The 17046-nt window shown below is 41.8% G+C and overlaps 1 protein-coding gene across 5 annotated transcripts in view; it reads left to right on the top strand.

The window, feature by feature from the left end:
- LOC118393558 (amyloid-beta A4 precursor protein-binding family A member 1) overlaps positions 1-17046 on the top strand; it is a 105494-nt gene that overhangs the window by 53004 nt on the left and 35444 nt on the right. The window lies entirely within an intron of this gene.

The following is a 17046-nucleotide window of genomic DNA, read 5'->3' as shown; positions in this document are numbered from 1 at the left end:
AAAGGCTTGTTCAATTTAAACACACACACACACACACACACACACACACACACACACACACACACACACACACACACACACACACACACACACACACACACACACACACACACACACACACACACACACACACACACACACACACACACACACACACACACACACACACACACACACACACACATAGCCTGGAGAAAGGTTGAGTTTTCTCTTTTTTTTTGATTGCTTTGGTACTATTTCCACAAGTATGTGGGGGAATTTTCTAAACTCTTCGTACAAAACTCCAAACTGGTAACACTTGTAACGCAGCCATTCAAAACCTTTCATTGTGCATTAATTTTGTTTGTAGACATATTTCACCACAAAACCATTGATCCAAAACACAACATAGTGATGTCTTCTCAATTCAGATATGTTAACCACCAGTTCATCCAAAAGCAAAAAATATGAGAAATGTTTCAAAATTGCCCTTTGAATGTAATATGTACATTAGTTTTCACAAAGGCAATACACTTGCCCAACCCATTAAAATGTACTGAACAACTTTCACAATGTAGTCAAATGAAAGAAATGAAAGAAACATAATGTTTAGCAGGGACTAGTTTGCATCAATGCCTGTCTTGAAAATGTGGATATAGGTTCTCATCAAAATCGCTGTAGATATCATCATTGTTCATGCACCTGGAGAAAAACCCTTTGGCATGGTGAATCCAAGCCTGACTTTCAGTAGATCTGGATTGATGTCGTTGCATGCCTCATCCATGGCCTGAAGGAGGGGGGTACGCTCATGGGGATGGCAATCATACATCTTCCATCTGTATTGTAATTATGTATTGCATTTTACAGTGATGGCTCAGTTCATAACACCATGGCACGAGCAACACAAACGTTTTTGGTTCGATTCCCACTGGGGAATTGTATTGTATTGAGATTGTATTGCTGCACTATAGGAGCTAGAAACCCAAGCATTTCGCTGCACCTGCTGTAACATCCGCTCAGCTGTGTACGCGACCAATAAACTTTGATTTGATTTGCTACATACAGTGCATCTCTGATCTTTTTTAATGCTTACTGTGAAGTAAAATCAGAATAGTCATGATAATAGTACATTTGAGTATATTTCCTACTTGTATGTTTCTACTTTACAGACATACACTTTCATTATGTACTTCTCAAAACCTGTATTAGACAAACCAGTTTACATGTTAAATGTATAGCTACAGTAGCTTTACCCAACTTTTATGTGATCATCAATTAAGAGCAGTTGGATTAAGCGATAGTAAAAATGTATTTTAACTGAAGAGAAGAGAATAATATCAAAAGTAATGTGAGCATCACATCGTTGAAAGGCAATTACTTTATATAAGCATGTATTGCAAAGTGAAAGATGTATTTCTAGATGAAAGCCTGACTAAGTTATTAAGTGAAAAAATAAAGTTGTGTGTTGTACTTTGTCAATTGAAAATCTGCTTAGAGTTTTGAAATTGCCTTTTTGACTAGCTGTTTTGAGTGTTTCAATTGTGTGATAATTGCACAAAAAAAAATAATAATAATAATTAAACAAAACTGTAGTTTACTTGAGAATAGTCAAATATGGATGTGTGTTTGCCCATGGGCACCTCTGTAACTCCCTCAGACAGAACCAACCCAGCACTGTGACAAGTACAGATTATAGATCCTTATACTGTGTCTCTGGAGGCTAGCACCATCTTATACTGCGTGAGTAAAGCTGAATGAAAAAGATGTAAGGCAGATTAACGCAGCCTTCACTTGCGGTTCTCACCAAAGTTGAAATAATTAGTAGAGAGCAGAGGGAATAATCATCTCTAACTCGCAGAGTAAAATAAACCCTCCGTCGTGCTGCGTGGCTTCAGAAAAGGAGGAAACCAATTTTCTCCTGCTTCTATTTGACTTTTGCGCATTCATCATTCTTCTCTGACTGAGATTCAGATTTTTTAATTTGAGCTTTCCTGGCTAATCCGTTAGCAAGAGGATTTAACCAACAAAGATATCCATGGAATTAACAGGCTTTTTTGGCTTTTAATATATTTTTGAGTTAAAATAACACTTATCCCTAGCTTTGTTGCCTGTACCTGGAATCATGTCACTACATTTAAAATATGCAATTTATTCTAGGCTTGTATGCTTTCTCTCTGCCTCACAGAATAGTGCTAGGCCTATGTAATTGATATAGAGTCTACAATCACAGATAATATGACCTCCAGACCAGCAATCAATGTTTATCTTCTCTGTGTATTGACTAGTGGCTATAAAGATGGCATAACCAGTATGTTAATGGTATTAAACACGGTCAATGCAGCGATCGTTGTGTTTTGGCAGAATGTCCTTGACCTAATGTTTAATTGTCGTAGTATTCTTTGTGTTCCTAGGGAATGTAATTAGTTCAGTAATAGGTGTGTGTGTGTGTGTGTGTGCATGTTCAGTAATTGATGCAGACTCTGTATGTTCTTGTGTGCATGTAATTGTGTATGTGTGTGGGTGGAACATTTACTTGATTGATATACAGTACAGTTTGCGTGTGTATCTGTGTGTTTGAATGTCTATGTGTGTAGGAAAGAACTACATATCTATGAGTGCATCATGGCTGAGTGATTGATTTTGGTGTGTGTGTGCGTGTGTGTGTGTGAGTGATTGATGTTGTGTGATTGAATGAGCGTGTGTGTGAGTGATTGATATTGCTGCATGTGTGTGTACTGTGTGTTCCAGATCCATACGAGGGGTCGATAAGTGGTGGATGCAGCCTCATCAGCATAGGCAGGTAGGAACCAGGGGACATTAGACAGCACATAGGTCAACCACACAAGATTGTCCATTAGACCGGATTACCATCCATAACTGTGTGTTTGTGTGTGTGTGTGTGTGTTGACCATGATCCAAGCCATTGCCTCAATCACAAATACAACCACCATTAAGAGACGGAGAGAGATATAGGGGGAGAGGTGGTGTGAGATGTGTGTGTGTGTGTGTTATCCTTACATAATACCCTGGGATTTTGTCTGTCTGTCCTCCCCTCATTCCCCACGACCCTCTACACACACACACAAATTATTGAGCACTTATCTGATTAGAGGAAGGATTCAATCAAGTTGTCACCCTGTCAAAGTGGGCGCATCTGGACAGGCTGTTTACTGAGAGCTGAAAGATTCGGAAGGAAGGAGAGGCTTGTTCATCAACCACACTGTTCTATGTGTGTGTCCTTGCCTTTCTCTGCGACTGTGTTTCTCTGAGATGGTTTGTTATATGTGTGTGTGTGTGTGCGTGCATACAAGAGTGCAAGTGTGTGTGTGTGTGTGCGTGCATACAAGAGTGCAAGTGTGTGTGTGTGTGTGTGCATGAGGCTGTAAGATAATGTCTCTGATGTTAATGGGAAGTGTGTGTTGTGGCATGTACAGGCGGTTCAGAGTTCTGTGTCACTGTCATGTGTCAGCTCTGATTGGCCCAACTGATGACATGAATATAGCCTGAGCTCAGCGCCTCTAGTGTTGTGTGTGTGACATGTACTGTATATAGGTATGCCTCTAGGACCACATAAATGCCTGGTCCTGCCCATATGTCTGTAGCCCTACAGTAAGTGTCTATAAATGACCAGGTCTGGTTTATAGGTGATAGAGGAATTCTAAATTCCTTTAATGTTTTAATTGCCAAAACCAATTAGCACTCATTTCTAATTCATTAATGAGTTGTAAGTTCATTAATTATGCATGAAGTAGATCGAGACCAGTCTTAAAAGCCAGGTTAAAGAGCGTTTAATTCCAGAGAGTACTAACTACATACACAGATTTCCACAGGTTATAAACTCAAAATGACATCATCAGTTTCCCACGATAGCCCCGTTGTTTTTTTGTTTAGGTCCGGAGATGCTTTCTACTCCCCTCATAAACCAGACATTATAACCTGTCTAAAAGATATACTTTTCTCTCACCAATGGAACAAAACCCAAACATTCTTATCTTGTCTGAAAAGCTTTTTCTCCCCCTTGACCTTCCCAAGAGGCACAGACAATCAAATTAGTTCTGCTTACATTTTCAGTAACAGCTTAACCAATAACTTTTACTTTTCATATCATAACATAATAGTATTAGAATATCAATGGTTCTAATCAATAATGTATACATCATCTTAACTACGAGTTCCTCTAACAATAGGCCAGAAAACTGACCAGACCAGACCACATAATGAAACCATGGGGTCTATTGACTGATTGGCCTTGCCAGACCTATAGTTCATCCTGTATGGCTTAATGGTATGATGTCGTACCCTTCTTAGGCGAATGAGACAATGGCCATGTACAAATACCTATACTAAATAGTAGACCGTTTGAGTATGCAAAAAAAAACAAGTTTAATAGTATGCAACATTTCGAATATCAAGTATGTTTTAAATGCCCGGATGTCAAACTCCAGGGTCCCCCAACTGGCAGCCCATTGGTTTTATTTGCGCTCAAGGTTTTCTGTTGGACTGTTGAAGTCGGAAGTTAACATACACCTTAGCATAATACATTTAAACTCAGTTTTTCACAATTCCTGACATTAAATCCTTGTAAAAATTCCCTGTCTTGGGTCAGTTAGGATCACCACTTTATTTTAAGAATGTGAAATGTCAGAATAATAGTAGAGAGGATTTATTTCAGCTTCTATTTCTTTCATTACATTCCCAGTGGGTCAGAAGTTTGCATACACTCAATTAGTATTTGGTAGCATTGCCATTAAATTGTTTAACTTGGGTAAAATGTTTTGGGTAGCCTTCTACAAGCTTCCCACAATAAGTTGGGTGAATTTTTGCCCATTCCTCCTGACAGAGCTGGTGTGACTGAGTCAGGTCTGTAGGCTTCCTTGCTCGTACACGCTTTTTCAGTTCTGCTTTGTGATGGCCACTCCAATACCTTGACTTTGTTGTCCTTAAGCCATTTTGCCACACCTTTGGAAGTAATGCTTGGGGTCATTGTCCATTTGGAAGACCCATTTGCGACCAAGCTTTAACTGATGTTTTGAGATGTTGCTTCAATATATCCACATAAATGATCCATTCCTCATGATGCCATCTATTTTGTGAAGTGCACCAGTCCCTCCTACAGCAAAGCACCCCCACAACATGATGCTGCCACTCCCGTGCTTAACGATTGGGATGGTGTTCTTCGGCTTGCAAGCCTCCCCCTTTTTCCTCCAAACAGAACAATGGTTATTATGGCCAAACAGTTCTATTTTTGTTTCATCAGACCAGACAACATTTCTCCAAAAAGTACAATCTTTGTCCCCATAGGCTTATTTTTATGGCGGTTTTGGAGCAGTGGCTTCTTCCTTGCTGAGCTGTGTTTCAGGTTATGTTGATATAGGACTGTGGATATAGATACTTTTGTGCCTGTTTCCTCCAGCATCTTCACGATGTCCTTTGCTGTTGTTCTGAGATTGATTTGCACTTTTCACACCAAAGTACGTTCCTTTCTAGGTGACAGAACGCTTCTCCTTCCTGAGCGGTATGATGGCTGCGTGGTCCCATGGTGTTTATACTTGCGTACTATTGTTTGTATAGATGAATGTGGTACCTTCAGGCATTTGGAAATTGCTCCCAAGGATGAACCAGACTTGTGGAGGTCTTGGCTGATTTCTTTTGATTTTCCCATGATGTCAATCAAAGAGGCACTGAGTTTGAAGGTAGTCCTTGAAATACATCCACAGGTACACCTCCAATTGACTCAAATTATGCCTATCAGCAGCTTCTTAAGCCATGGCATTATTTTCTGGAATTTTCCAAGCTGTTTAAAGGCACAGTCAACTTAGTGTGTGTAAACTTCTGACCCACTGGAATTGTGATACAGTGAATTAAAAGTTAAATAAGCTGTCTGTAAAATATTGCTGGAAAAATTACTAGTGTCATGCACAAAGTAGATTTGCCAAAACTATAGTTTGTTAATAATACATTTGTGGAGTGGTTGAAAACAAGTTTTAATGACTCCAACCTAAGTGTATGTAAACTTCCGACTTAAAATGTAACTGACTCTAAAAACACTAGGAAATCAGCTCCAAGGGATTTTACTTGAAGAAATCTGTCCTCAAGTGTTCCCACACATAATCGAGAGATGTGATCGTAAAGAAATATAAGCAAGGTTTGAAATTATTCGTCAAACATATCTGTTTGGGATTCTTGCGGTCAATTTGCAGTCTACAAATGATTTGTAATTGGGTTCTGTCCCCCTAACCATCCACTCAAGAAAAAAATCTACCCATGACTGACTAGTTGATGATCCCTGTCATACTAATTTAGGCTTTGACAACAGCTGATCAATCAGATATGGAGATGCTTTAGCGAAATCAAGGAATTGCTGGAAACGCAATTGTGCATGACGCATTCTTCGTAGGCAAATATTCAGGGTATGATTTAAATGCCAGGATGTAATACTCATTTCATCAACTTCATCTAGTAGAATTTGATGCACACTTTTCCACAATGCATTGGAAGAGGTGGGCTGCGAGTGATAGTGCCTAGATCTATTCAAGTAGCCAAACTAAAAAACTAGGCTACTTAATTGAGAAGGTGCCGAATCGCTTCTGCAGTGATGTTAAAATGTAGGCTAAGTAGATTTAGTTCTCCTTAAAATAATCATGAGTATTGCATCATAGGCTACATGTGGCTGCGTTATTGATGTCATGTTAATCAGGCATTTTGATTTGAACATATGGAATGTTTTAGTTTTGTAGGCTAGGCTACCTATTTAATTATTACGTTTATGGCTCAAGCCTTACATGCTGACCACACCTCTCTCTTCACAAAATAAATGTACACATACATGTTATTCAATTATTGCACCCACACTGCTCGCACGCATCAACGAGCGTCTGCCTAGCCAGGCGCTAAAATAGAACTTGGTTCTGTTTGTGACACTTTGACGCACTGCAAGTCCTGCCTCTTCCATCTCCTCATTGGTTTTTAGGAGCATATACCCACGTGGGTGATTGAAAGATGAACTGAGGTCCACACTCCAGTCCAGTTGGTTGTGGTAATGCACCTTAAAGTTGGTTGCCAACCCCCATATAAATTCTGAAGAAGAAGCCTGAGAACTAGAAACAAACTCGATTCATCCTTTTATCTGTGGATTAATTGTCGGAGTAGAGGACCTTGTGCATTTCAGGTAAAATAACAACCCAATGTTTATATCCCAGGACAAATTAGCTAACAACAGCAAGCTAGCTAGCTAAATTGCCATACATCAAATCAAACTTTATTTGTCACATGTGCCGAATACAACAACCTTACAGCGAAATGTTTATTTACAAGCCCTTAACCAACAGTGCATTTCAAGAAAGACTTAAGAAAATATTTACTAAATAAACTAAAGTAAAAAACAATCAAAGTAATGCAATAAAATAACAATAACGAGGCTATAGGGGGTACTGATACCGAGTCAATGTGCGAGGGTACAAGTTAGTCGGGGTAATTTGTACATGGAGATAGGAATGAAGTGACTATGCATACATAATAAACAGCGAGTAGCAGCAGTGTACAAAGCAAATTGAAGGGGGGGAGGGTGTCAATGTAAATAGTCTGGTGGCAATTTGATGAATTGTTCAGCAGTCTTTATAGCTTGGGGTTAGAAGCTGTTAAGGACCATTTTGGTCCTAGACTTGGCACTCCGGTACCGCTTGCCGTGCGGTTGCGGAGAAAACAAGAGTGACTGGGGTCTCTGACAATTTTTGGGTCTTTCCTCTGACACCTAGTATATAGGTCCTGGATGGCAGGAAGCTTGGCTCCAGTGATGTACTGGGCCGTACGCACTACTCTCTGTAGCGCCTTACGGTCAGATGCCGAGCAGTTGCCATTCAGGCGGTGATGCAACCGGTCAGGATGCTCTCGATGGTGCAGCCAAATCTTTTCAGTCTCCTGAGGGGCAAAAGGGGTTGTCTTGCCATCTTAACGACTGTCTTGGTGTGTTTGAAACATGATAGTTCGTTGGTGATGTGGATACTAAAGGAACTTAAAACTCTCAACCTGCTCCACTACAGCCCCGTCGATGTTAATGGGGGCCTGTTCGACCCACCTTTCCTGTAGTCCACGATCAGCTCCTTTGTCTTGCTCACATTGAGGGAGAGGTTGTTGTCCTTGCACCACACTGCCAGGTCTCTGACCTCCTCCCTATAGCCTGTCTCATCGTTGTCGGTGATCAGGCCTAACACTGTTGTGTCGTCAGAAAACTTAATGATGGTGTTGGAGTCGTGTTTGGCCACACAGTCATGGGTGAACCTGGAGTACAGGATGGGACTAAGTACACATCTCTGAGGGACCCCAGTGTTGAGGATCAGCGTGGCGGACGTGTTGTTGCCTAACCTTACCACCTGGAGGTGGCCCGTCAGGAAGACCAGGATCCAGTTGCAGAGGGAGGTGTTTAGTCCCAGGGTACTTAGCTTAGTGATGAGCTTCGTGGGCACTATGGTGTTAAACGCTGAGCTGTAGTCAATGTACAGCATTCTCACATAGGTGTTCCTTTTGTCCAGGTGGGAAAGGGCAGTGTGGAGTACAATTGAGAATGTGTCATCTGTGGATCTGTTGGGGTGGTTTGCGATTTGTAGTCTAGGGTATCTGAGAGGAAGCTGTTGATGTGAGCAATGACCAGCCTTTCAAAGCACTTCATGGCTACCGACGTGAATGCTACTGGGCGGTAATCATTTAGGCAGGTTACCTTCGATTTCTTGGGCACAGGGACTATGGTGGTCTGTTTGAAACATGTAGGTATTACAGACTCGGTCAGGGAGAGGTTGAAAATGTCAGTGAAGACATTTGCCAGTTGGTCCGTCTGGCCCCGCGGCTTTGTGAATGTTGACCTGTTCAAAGGTCTTGCTCACATCGGCTATTGAGAGCGTTATCACACAGTCGTCCAGAACAGCAGGTGCTATCATGCATACTTCAGTGTTGCTTGCCTCGAAGCGAGCATGAAAGGCAGACTCGTGTCATCGGGGTTTCCCTTTGTAACTAACAAAATAGAACAGTTTTTTTTGTTTCACTTTTTTTTTTTAATAGGATAGATGGGCTATAGGGGCTACATTACATGTTGAATGTGATATTCTGCCTATAACTCCTATAACCTACTCAGCCAATCAGGAGCCACTCCTGCGATGCGGCCATGGGATACTGCATACTTTTCGCTAAACGGTACGTGCCAAATAGAATGCGACAATGAGTACATAGTATGCAGTTTAAGTTTGTAGTACACAGGTATGGGTATTCGGCCATTGCTTTGGGTTTGGGCATCTCACCCCACTCTCTCTTTTTAGCTCCTCTCATACTTCTGTTTCTCTCTGTCCATCCATCCATCCTTCTCTCCCTCTCTTCCTCCCACCTCTCTCTCTTCCTCCATCCCTCTGTCTCTTCCTCCATCCCCCTCTCTCTGCAGTGTAGCTACAGACTCTTATTCGTTCTGTATAGTTGTCCTGGTTCAGTCTGGCTCAGCTCAGCTTGGCTCTGTGACTTTATTTACGGGGCAGTTTGACCACTGGAGGAAAGCCAATGTGTGTGTGTATTATTGCCTCATCCTGACAGCTCCCACCTCACATATATAACTCTCCAAGGGAGGGAGAGGAGAGAGGGAGATCGGCGGAAAGCAAGAGGGATGGAAGGAGAGAGCAGTAGATTGGTAGAGAGAGAGAGGGGGATGGAAGGCACTATAACTCAGTCCTCCTGCCTCTCTATGTCCTGCAGTCATCCTGTCATCCCCTTGTAGTTATCATGATTTATCTCTCTCACCCTGCACGTGCACGCACGCACACACATTTACACACACACATTCACACACACACTCACGCATGCACATACACTCGCACGCACGCAGTGAGGCACATGCACACAAATAATTAGTGTGATCGATAGACCAAAGCATCCACGTGGTAAAGAGGAGAAAACATACCACCAGTATACTCTATGGTTTTCAAGGAGTTGTATACCGTGACTCTGCTATCCTCTCCTCTGTCTTCTACCAAAACTCAAGGTCAACACACACATACTGCACACATACAAGCAAGCACCCTCACACACACACGTCAGCAACCTGACCTACACTAGGCGTTTGACTCTGTGTGTGTCCATGAGAAGTGCCTAAGGCTAATTCTGAAGGCTAATTCAGCTGCTCTACAGTCTTATTACAGCCCACTGAGCCTAGCAGTAATGTTCTGCTTTAGTTTGAATGATTTACTTGAATAACCTCCTCTCTTCTATCTCCATCCCTCAATATTGTCTTTAAGCAATCAGACGGTCCGCAAGCTCTCTCTACCTTCCCCCCCCTCCCTTTCTCTCTCTCTCTCTCTCTCTCTCTCTCTCTCTCTCTCTCTCTCTCTCTCTCTCTCTCTCTCTCTCTCTCTCTCTCTATCTCCCTCTTTTCCTCACTCTGTGTCTCACTCTATCCCTCATATCTCTCTCCCCATCTCTCTTTATCTCTCTCCATCTCCCTCCCTCCCTTGCTCAATCACTTCATATTTCCCATTCTCTCTCTCTCTCTCTCTCCGCCACATAGATGGTCTCTCTAGGATTTCAAATACATTTTGCCCCGTGGGCCGCATTCTGTCTTCAACGAGGTTTGGGGGGCCGGACTAAAAATGTGTTATATTTCCTCGCTGTCAAAATTAGAAAGAAATTGTCCTCTATTGTTTTTGGAATTTCCGATGCTCCCTTGCTAGCTTGCTAGCTTTTATTTAGCTGATTATCAGTGAGCTGGACACGGTCAAGAAACCATTGTAATTTCTACACAGTTTCAATTTGGTTTTAGTAACACAAAGAATCACCTGCGGGCCGGATTGGACCACCTGGCCGGCCGGATCCGGCCCACAGGCCATATGTTTGACACCCCTACTACTAGGCTGAATGATTAATTATTGACAATGAATCAGCGTGTGTGAGGTAGAGACTGAGAGGGAAGGAGTAAAACAGACACATAAAGAATGAGATAGGGAATGAAAGAAAGAGAGACATGGCTCTGGTGAAAGCCTTGTAAATAGTGTGTGTATTTTTTTTTTACAGTAAATACGTTTTTTCTATGTATTTTAGTATTTTCAAATAATATGGCCTGGATCTGCTACTTCTATCTGAAGTATTTTAAAGTATTTTAAAATAATTTCCTATAAATGCATGGCAGTATTTAAATATTTGTGTAAATACTGTGTATTTGAGTATATTCAAATACATGCCAATTCCTGTATTCAAGTATTTTTTTTTGCCAGTACTTTCTAAGTGTACAGTCGTTGATAATGCCGCAAATATTAATTTTCACAAAGTTTGCTGCTTCAGAGTCTTTAGATATTTTTGACAGATATTACTATGGAATACTGAAGTATAACTACAAGTATTTCATAAGTGTCAAATGCTTTTATTGACAATTACATGAAGTTGATGCACATCCTGACTGATGACAGCCCATTCTTGCATAATCAATGTGAGTTTGTCAGAATTGGTGGGTTTTTGTTTGTCCACCCCCGTCCTGAGGATTGACCACAAGTTCTCAACGGGATTAAGGTCTGGGGAGTTTCCTGGCCATGGACCCAAAATATCGATGTTTTGTTCCCCGAGCCACTTAGTTATCACTTTTGCGTTATGGAAAGGTGCTCCATCATGCTGGAAAAGGCATTGTTCGTCACCTAACTGTTCCTGGATGGTTGGGATAAGTTGCTCTCGGAGGATGTGTTGGTACCATTCTTTATTCATAGGCTTTGTTCTTAGGTAAAATTGTGAGTGAGCCCACTCCCTTGGCTGAGAAGCAACCCCACACATGAATGGTCTCAGGATGCTTTACTGTTGGCATGACACAGGACTGATGGTACTGACAGGACTGACTCACCTTGCCTTCTCGGGACAAGCTTTTCTTTCCGGATTCCCAAAACAATCGGAAAGGGGATTCATCAGAGAAAATGACTTTACCCCAGTCCCTAGCATTCCAATCCCTGTACCTTTTGCAGAATATCAGTCTGTCCCTGCTGCCCTTCTTGACACTAGGCCATCCTCCAAAAGTCTTCGCCTCACTGTGCAGATGCACTCACACCTGCCTGCTGCCATTCCTGAGCAAGCTCTGTACTGGTGGTGTCCCGATCCCGCAGCTGAATCAATTTTAGGAGACGGTCCTGGCGCTTGCTGGACTTTCTTGGGCGCCCTGAAGCCGCCTTCACAACAATTGAACCGCTCTCCTTGAAGTTCTTGATGATCCGATAAATGATTGATTTAGGTGCAATCTTACCGGCAGCAATATCCTTGCCTGTGAAGCCCTTTTTGTGCAAAGCAATGATGACGACACGTGTTTCCTTGCAGGTAACCATGGTTGACAGAAGAAGAACAATGATTCCAAGCATCACCCTCCTTTTGAAGCTTACAGTCGGTTATTCAAACTCAATCAGCATGACAGAGTGATCTCCACCCTTGTCCTCGTCAACACTCACACCTGTGTTAACCTCTCTAGGGTAGGTCCCACCAGGCCAACATCCGGCGAAACTGCAGAGCGCTAACATTCTAAATACACCATTTGTTATAGTAAACATTCTTGTAAATACATGTATCTTACATCCTTGAAAAGATGAGTGTCTTATTAATCCAGCCACTGTGTCAGATTTCAAAAAGGCTTTACTGCAAAAGCAAACATGTGATTTTCTGAGGACAACTCCCCGCACACACAAGTATTACTAGCATTTTCCAACTAAGCATTAGCGTCACGAAAGTCAGAAATAACAATAAAATAAATGGCTTACCTTTGAAGATCTTCCTCTGGTGGCAATGCCAAGTGTCTTAACTACACAGTGAATGTTTGTTTTGTTTGAAAACATTCATTTTTAAAGCCTAACACAAAACATTTGTAAACCGCTTGCTTTGTGATTTCCGTCTCATTCAACTTTGGACGAAGCGTTTGTGGTAATTACACACACAAAACAAACGTTTATCCAGTCATGGTTCGCCATTCGCCATTGCAAATCCTACTTCACGGAGCCACGAGTGTTACGCATAGCAGTACATAGTCAATAGCATTTTCAGCAAGTTTATATATTTAAATTATGGCGAATAAATCAGGAAAAGCTAAAACAAAGTCTAGGTAATTTAACCCAAATTATAGAGGAAATTGATAGAGAAAGCGAGACCGAGTTGCTTCAGCACCTTCTGACCCCTCTATCTCTGTCCCTTCTGCTCCAACCAGTGGTGTTCACCTGCCCAGATTCATCTCTGCAGGCATGAATGTGCCTCAGAGCAAAAAGGGCACAGTAGGGAGACGTTGTTGTGCCCTTTGTCACAGGAAATGCCCCATCACCTGCACCACCTGTTCAGTAAGCCTCTGCTTTACAGCAGAAAGAGACTGCTATGGGCCATGGCACCAGCAGCACAATATTGTGTAGAGGACTGAGGGTCTTCCCAATATTGTAAATAGAAAATGTGTAAATAGTTATCATTGTTATTTGTTTATGTTTAATTATAATTATTATTCTTTATTTATTTTTTTATATCTTTTTATATATATTTTTTGGGGGGTGTGTGTTAGAATAGCATTTATGTATTTTGTATATAGTTCTTTCCTTCAAAATGTATCACTGTACCAATTCGGCCACTTGGGTACATTTGGGTACATTCATTTATGAAGTTATCTGTCTAAAACTTTGCTCAGCTATTGTTGACATCTCATGTTCTTCACTCCCAGCATCCTATCTGTATGTTTGGCTGTTCTTGGTCATTTGAAAGATGATAAAAAAACAGAAAACTTGTGTTTATTTCCTTGTATTTTCTTCTACCAGATCTATTGTGTTATATTCTCCTACATTCAATTCACATTTCCACAAAATGCAGAGTGTTTCCTTTCAAATAATACCAAGAAGGTGCATATCCTTGCTTCTGGACCTGAGCTACAGGCAGTTAGATTAGGGTATGTTTTTGGGGCGGAAATTGAGAAGAAGGGGGGGTACCCCCCAAAAAAGTGAACGAGAGAATCACTGACATGATGTCAGCTGGTCCATTTGTGGCAGGTCTGAAATACAGTGGAAATGTTTTTGGGGGATTCAGTTCATTTGCATGGCAAAGAGGGACTTTGCAATTAATTGCAATTAATCTGATCACTCTTCATAACATTCTGGAGTAATTGCAAATTGCCATCATACAAACTGAGGCAGCAGACTTTGTGAAAATTAATATTTGTGTCATTCTCAAAGCTTTTGGCCACGACTGTATTTCCAAATATATTCCAATATTCAACTACTTGAAAGTAATTGAAATACCCTAAATAGTATTTGAACCCAGGTCTGGTGCATACGCATGTGTTTGTGTGTATGTGTGTGTGTGTTCAGTACTTCCCTACGTGTGATTAACTCCAAAATGGCTCTTTTATCACAGGAATTAATGCTGCGTGACTCAACTGGAATTATGGGTAAATCTTTGTTGACGGAACGCTGCCAACATGAATTTATCCCACAATTAGTTAGACAAGTCGTTAGGATGAGGGGTAATTGATCGGCTGATAGATAAAACCTTAATGAGAATGATAAAAGATAGGAGGAATGATCCGGAGAGAGGAGGAATGATCAGGAGAGAGGAGGAATGATCAGGAGAGAGGAGGAATGATCAGGAGCGAGGAGGAATAATCCGGAGAGAGGAGGAATGATCAGGAGAGAGGAGGAATGATCAGGAGAGAGGAGGAATGATCAGGAGAGAGGAGGAATGATCAGGAGAGAGGAGGAATGATCCGGAGAGAGGAGGAATGATCAGGAGAGAGGAGGAATGATCCGGAGAGAGGAGGAATGATCCGGAGAGAGGAGGAGAACTTGTCTGAGCTTTTAGACAGCGACGGCTGTAAACCGTCATGACAATATTGAGGCGTTGTTGCGTTCAGAGATGAAATGGAGTAATTTCAAGTGTTCCATGTTACCAATGATTTATTCAATGATGCCTGTTTAAAATGCGTGTGATAACTCTAAATGTGGCTGTACTTGTGCATTTTAGTATTTGTGTAAATACTGTGTATTTGAGTATTTTCAACTGCTTTGTTTGGATTATTGGATTAATTGCAGTATCATTACAGTGCCTTTTGTACATGCATTTACAGCCCAGTGCAGCCAAAACATGATTTTCCTGTGTTTTATATATATTTCCACACTATGGGGTTTGAATAATACTGTTAATACTGCCTGAAAATTGAGCCTTGTTTTGGTTGGATGGAGTTTTGGCCTGCCCGGTGATGTAAGTAAATAGACCAATACCAGCTAGTTTTCAGGTTACATATCCCTCCCATTAGGCTCATCCAATTAGGGCCCTCACTCAGACCACTCCACACAGTCCTAGCAAAAATTATTGCTTGAGAAATTACTCTTCGCTAAGAAGATATTTTACTTTATTTTTGACCATTTTAATTGAAAACCATCACAGTAAGGTAATTCATTGTTTCCCAGAAATAATTGAATATTGTGATAAAAATGGCTGTTTGGACCTTTTAATAGCTAACTCTAAAACCATGTAATACTGTTCAAACTTTAGAATCAGACTTTCCAATGAAGCAATTCCAATGTATTGAAGCTGTTCAGCCCCACCTTCAGCAATACACTGTAGAGGCTAGAGCTGAATAGTGTGTTTTTCTCCTGCAATATGAGAGAAGGAAGGAAGGAGAGAGAGACAGACAGACACAGAGAAAAAGAAAGAGAAGCATAGGGAAAAATGGTGTGAGAGAGAAGAGGTACTGTAGTGTGGTATGATCTTTCCATGACCACTATCTCCACACTGCCTCAGTCCAGAGCTGCAGGGGATTTCAGCACTTGGAGGCAGGAATGTGTGCGTGTGAGCAAGTGTTTTGGTTCATGCTGGTGTGTGTGTGTGTGTGTGTGTGTGTGTGTGTGTGTGTGTGTGTGTGTGTGTGTGTGTGTGTGTGTGTGTGTGTGTGTGTGTGTGTGTGTGTGTGTGTGTGTGTGTGTGTGTGTGTGTGTGTGTGTGTGTGTGTGTGTGTGTGTGTGTGCGTGCGTGTGTGTGTGTGTGTGTGTGTGCGTTTCTGTTTATGACAAGGATGGTTGTGTGTGTTGGTGTGTATGTCCTTGACAGAGACCAGTTTCCAGTGATTCTCCCGCAGAGAGTGAGAGATGTGTAGACAGACAGACAGGTTGGAGGTCAAAGTGACAGTGGGAATCCTAGCCACAGATCACCACTCCCTGTCATTCCAGCTGGGTCACACCTCACTTCCGAACTGCCCAACCACATCACGATCAAAGGCAGGAGAAGAGAGAGGGGTCAAGGTTCATAATGTAGCATTTTCAGGCATTTTAACTGTCATATTTTACTACTGTATGTTCTGATAAGATCTGTAAATTGATGTTCTGACACTTTTTTGGAGGGTGTGAGGAGAGAGGGGAGAAGGAGTGAGGTGAAAGTGGGCGAGGAAGGTGGTGAGAGAGGAGAGTTGTGAGAAGAAGGGATGAGGGGTGAGGAGGATGGGTTCCATACAGTACAGTATAGGAAGAACAGTATAGAGAATAAAGGGGTGATGAGAACTGAAGGGGTTCCATTATAGTACAGTATAGAGATACTTCAGACCCAGTGATGATCATAAAACATTCATGCAGTATGATCAGCATCCTCCGTCACAGCAGTATACCAGTGCCCTCTAGCATACCAGAGTCCTGCTGTGTTGCCCTGCCTTTGCTTCTGGCATTTACATTTGACATCAGAGGGAACGAGTGTAGGCACAGTACATGGATTAATCTATCTTCGCTTGAGTAACGGCGGTTACATACAGGTAACTGCCAAAATAAAGGAAACACTTAAGTAAATGAGGGATGCAAGGTATATTGAAAGCAGGTGCTTCCACACAGGTGTGGTTCCTGAGTTAATTAAGCAATTAACATCCCATCATGCTTAGGGTGATGTATGAAAATGCTGGGCAGGACATTATTTTGGCCATTATTTTGGCGACCATGGCTCTGCCCCCATATAATGACAATACCCCCATCCACAGGGTACTAGTGGTCACTGAATGGTTGGATGAGCATGAAAACGATGTAACCCATTTGCCATGGCAATCTCATTCACCCGATCTCAACCCAATTG

This window comes from Oncorhynchus keta, chromosome 14 (genome assembly GCF_023373465.1).
Source record: "Oncorhynchus keta strain PuntledgeMale-10-30-2019 chromosome 14, Oket_V2, whole genome shotgun sequence".
In the NCBI taxonomy this organism is placed as follows: Eukaryota; Metazoa; Chordata; class Actinopteri; order Salmoniformes; family Salmonidae; genus Oncorhynchus; species Oncorhynchus keta.
Note: the sequence above shows the minus strand (reverse complement) of the source record. Positions and strands in the feature narration are given on the sequence as shown.